This window comes from Rattus norvegicus, chromosome 1, assembly GCF_036323735.1.
Source record: "Rattus norvegicus strain BN/NHsdMcwi chromosome 1, GRCr8, whole genome shotgun sequence".
Classification (NCBI taxonomy): domain Eukaryota; kingdom Metazoa; phylum Chordata; class Mammalia; order Rodentia; family Muridae; genus Rattus; species Rattus norvegicus.
The window spans coordinates 233,457,238-233,462,133 of record NC_086019.1 but is presented as its reverse complement, the minus strand read 5'-3'; the positions used below and the strand labels follow the sequence as shown (position 1 = coordinate 233,462,133).

The 4,896-nt window shown below is 45.9% G+C and overlaps 1 pseudogene; it reads right to left on the bottom strand.

Annotated features, from left to right (window-relative positions):
• Positions 1–1,450: 1,450 nt before the first annotated feature.
• Psmb6-ps1 (proteasome 20S subunit beta 6, pseudogene 1) lies at positions 1,451–2,931 on the bottom strand (annotated as a pseudogene).
• Positions 2,932–4,896: the final 1,965 nt, after the last annotated feature.

Sequence of the window (4,896 nt, the reverse complement as noted above, 5' to 3'; positions counted from 1 at the left end):
TACCCAATTTCCATACGCCCCATACTTTAGTATTTGAGAAACAAATCTCTCACTCTACGAACTCCAGCATGCAGGCTTATCCAAAGCCTTGTCCCTCATTACACTGGAGCTGTTGGCTCCTCTTACACCCTCTGGAAACAAAGTCAGCATCACAATGTTGCTAGAGCAGGCTTGAGGGGAGCAGCTGATGGTCTCCCCTACCTTTTCTGGAGGGCAGAAGCCCAGAGGCACAGGAACAACTCTCTGAAATCATTCCCTTCCCTTTATACTCTGGCCTTCTGGCTAAGGAACCCTATTTTCCTAAGCTTCTTTGGAAGAGTATGAAGGACCTCGACCTCATGTACTGCTCGGTATTGCCTTACACCTCATTTGTGAGAAGTACAATTTTACCTCAGCACTCAGTTATATAGACCAGGAAACATCAATGGATCAATGGAGCAAGAAGCTCCTGAGTCTGGAGACCTCTTCCTGTGACCCCAGAGTACTTATTCTTAGGGTATCACTCTGAAATATCACTCAGCAATGTTAGCGAATAAAAAGACTGCCACAGACAAATCCATGTCTATTATTAACTAGGGGTAAGGTCTTAGTGCTCATGGCCACGGTAGAGAAAGGTGATATATGACCAAATTCAGAAGACAGATATCCACTGACATCTGCTAATTAAGCATGCGGTATCTATCAAATGGTAATGACTTTAGAAATCTCAGAGTCAAGGATTTCTGCCAATAAATTCAATGTGCCCTCAGAATCATTATGCTTTTGGAGATGAATGGCAGGATTAGAGAAAGGGTGGATGGTGGTGCGCAGATGGCTATAATTAGAATGAAGATGGGTTGTTGTCCAAAGGTGTTTAGCTTAGAGGCTGTCAGAATGCTCTCGGTTCTCACCTGCTGACAGACAGCAGGTGAGAGACCACCTCTCTCTGGGCTCTTTGTCCCAGGGGAATATTCTCCATGCTCAAGTTTGATCCAGCCTGATGCACCTCTTGTTCCTGTGGATATCCCATGTCTTCTTAGACATGCTTTTTGGCTTCTTGCTTCCTTCATCTGAGGAGAGGGCACTGTTGATTGTAACCAGTTACCCAGCATGCTCTCCGGCCTTTGTGCAAACCTCCTTTTCTGTCATGACCTGTGAGGTCTTGCTGTCAGCTTCCCACTGTCAATCAAGTTGAATCATGTCAAATTATGCAATGTTACACTCAGCCACAAGAGCTGGGTTGAGACCTAAAATTTCATTTTCACATGCAGCTTAAGTCAAGACCTTTTTTCCCCCCAGGTCTGTAGTAGTGTTGAAAAGAAAGTGGATACTAAAGGCCAAATAAGTCGTATAGGAGACCTTTCCATAAGTCCTGCTAAGTCAGGCCACTGAACTTCCCAGACCAGCTCTGATGTCCTGTTTTTTTGGCTGACAGTTTATAAAGTACCCTCTCTATCATTCTTTTGTTTTTCTTTGACAAAATGTTTATTAGCTTGTGCATCGGGATGGATATCCTTTATGACACCCTAGAATCCCAGGCTTCAGGGAGGTGGCAAATTGGCGATGGTGACCTTGGGGATCTGGTCTCCCAAAAGCACCTGCCACTCTACCGTGACCGTTGAATGGCTGCCAAGCAGATCACTCCTCCACTGGAGCCATCCTGTTCCATAGCCAAAGCAAGAGCATTGTCAGTGAGTTGCAGACATTCATCCTTCGTCATGCCTTCCCGATAGGTAGCATCAACATAGCCATAGATATATGAGCTCCTGGAGCCTCCAATGGCAAAGGACTGTCTTACCATCATACCTCCCATGGGAACAGAATACACCTGCCATTCTTCTTGAGGGTCCCAGACTGCAATGATTCCTGCCATCAGATCTTCTCTGTACCGGTAACACATCTCCTTAAAGAGACTGGCGGCTGTGTGCACTAGTGGAGGTTTGTTCCGCACAATACTGTGGAAACCAAGAGTATGAGACAGGGTCGGCTACTGCTTGGGTATCAGCTGCTGAGGCTGAAGCAGAAGATGTGATCGTGGATACGGGTCAGCTTGTCAGTCACTCAACTGGTGATGTGACCCAGTGGTTGTTCTGGAGTCTGCTCCTAGAACCGTGCCCCTGTCAGATTGCACAGCCATGATCGTGGTCCCTGTGGAGACTTCTCGGTTTTCCCAGTCTGGAGTGAGAGCCTCCGGCCCAAAGGCCGGTGCAGATCCTGCTCCACAAACAGCTAAGGTGGCCACCATCTTCCTCCTCTACCTCTATCATTCTTAAACAACGAATTATTAGTAAGTTTCTATTTGTTTGTTCTGTGTTGAACATGATGGTCATTATCCCAATCTCTCTTTTCCAGGGCTTATTTTAATATCTAGGTTTGTCTATGTCAAATTCTCTATAGAATGACAGATTTTTCAAAAAAAAAATCACTGCCTGAGAGATTGGTCTATAGTCTGGACAGATACTGGGGATATTTAGAACACACCCAGCACAAGGCATCTACGGCCCTATAGGTTCACACACCCAAGCAGAATACACAATGGGTATGCACACACTTTATGTCTAGTCATGGGCTGAGGATGGAAAGACAGTGATAGGAAGGCAGAGCTCAGGTGGTAAGTGTTCACAGCTTTATCCTGAACTTATCTTCCATGAGTCCGGTGATGTTGTCTTTTGAAAGATTGGGGTTAGCTCAGATGTAGACGGGAAGGAAGAAGGGAGGGTGTGGTGGCTAGAGGAACTTTCTATTCTGATTACACTTGGAAGCTTAAAGGTCTCGACGAGATGGTCCTTATCTTGACGGCACCCTTGCCAAAGTCTAGATTCTTTTCTTCCTAGGAAAGGTGAATGGAGAATTTTGTGACATCCCAAGGTAGACTCTATTAAGGAGACCATATGAAGAGTTACCCTGTATTCTCAGTCCTGCTCGGATACTGGTCCTCAGATTTTTGGACTTCTCAAGACTTAAACTATTGTAGTTTACCCATTCATATACCTCCTATTTCCAGAGTGCTTCATATGCTCACATGCCGGTGTGCATTCCAGTTTTTAATTCACCAGGCGTGTGCGATCATTGTTCTCACTTTACGGGGCGAAAACAGAGACATAGAAAGGTAAGTGACCTACCCAAAAGACCACTGCTGAGGCACGGGAACTTCAGAATTTGGACTCATGTATTCTTGTTTGGGGACTGAACGCCTAGTCACTCTGCCAGCCTGTTGAATTCTTGCCTTCCGTATTAGAGGCAAAGGGGAGGTCTCTAGATACAATCCCCCTCCCCAGATACTTACTGAACAAGATGTCTGGGATTTGTAGGAAAGGCGACATCAGGGACTTAGCTGTCATTTGTTCTCTCTCTCCTCCTGGTTGGTAGTACAGCCACCATGGAGGCAAGGATAATCTCATCCCAGGGGTCTGTGACACAGATCTAATAACATGAAATAGGAGAACAGGATGCACTTGGCCTATATTTGTGGTTACTTAGGGGTCCATGACAAGACTCCTGCAAAGTGGTCTTGTTCGAGTGATATCACCTGGTTTCTTGGGTCCTAAAACAAGTTATCACACACAAGTGACTTAAGTGGCAGAATCACGAATCTGTCACTATTCCTTTTATTTTCATGATTTATGCCATTTTGTATCTTTAGGCATCTCTCAGTTCTGGAATTGGAAGTCTGAGACTGGCATGACCAGGTTCTGGTGAGGACCCTATCCTCTTGTTCTACCTTAATATAGGCAAGAGCAGAGAGGAAACAAGCTCTTGCCATCATGGGGTGCCCCCAAACTCGTGATTATGTCACCTTCTAAAGCCCACATCTCAGAATACTTGGGGATCTGTGGGGTTGGAAAGTTGTGCAACCAGGGGAGCCGGTCTGGATCAAGAGTGAGGTCAGGATGTGTCCAGACCTGGAAAATCTCATCCTGATACCAGCGGGAATAGGGCTGTTTTACTCCTTGCTCTGAGCCTGCATGTCTCAATGCACATAAGCCTTATGATCCCTGCCTCTACCACCCTGAGGTAGTCTCATAGCCCAGCAGCCAAATTACAGGTTTAATTTTCCCTCTCCCTCTAAGAACATGTCCAGCAAACACCTGGAATTCCTCTCCATACACATGAAGTGTTCCCAGCACCTCAGTCCTAGCCAATGATGTAGTCATCCTGAAAACCCCTACCCACTCCCCAAGGTTTACATAGCCCCTGTTACCCATTCACTCTGCCTCCAGAGATGGCTATTTCTCCCACACTCACACAGGCAGAGATCCTGTGGAAACTGGCTGTCAGGATAAGCTCAGTTCCTTCCAGTCCACCAGGTGTTCATGCAATGGTGCCTGGATACCCTGAGGGCAGAAGCAGACCTGAGCCAGCAGGGTCTGATTACAAGAAGTGAATTTGGCAGCAAAACAAACATGCAGGTCATAGACTAGACGGCTTACTCTCCTTGGTTATGGTTCTTTATTAAGGGCTATCTATTGCAATGTGTCTCTCTAACGTAGCTTTATTGGGGTCTACGTGGGGAATAGGTAGGCATGTGGGAACGGTAATTAGTTTGACATATTTTAAAAAAGAGAAGAATCAGAATTTGCTTTCATAATGGTACACCACTCTAGTCTTACTCCCTACAGCTGTCACTCAGTCAGGTGTGCTTGGCCAAATACTCTAAAGATATATTGCCTGAGCGCTTACATGGCCCTCAAACTAGAGCTTCTTTTCTTGTCTTTTGCTTATGAGGTAATCTTCCACCATATGTATCTCCATCTTGCTCACACACTCCCCTTATAAATAATTCATGAACGGAGGGACCTGGCAGGTGGAGGTCAGGTCTCACATTTCAGGATGTGTGTTAGGTACAAGGATTTGTATACGTTCCTGGAGGCTGTGTCTGGGTCCAACTGTGGGACTAGTGACTTTGGAGGATGAGAA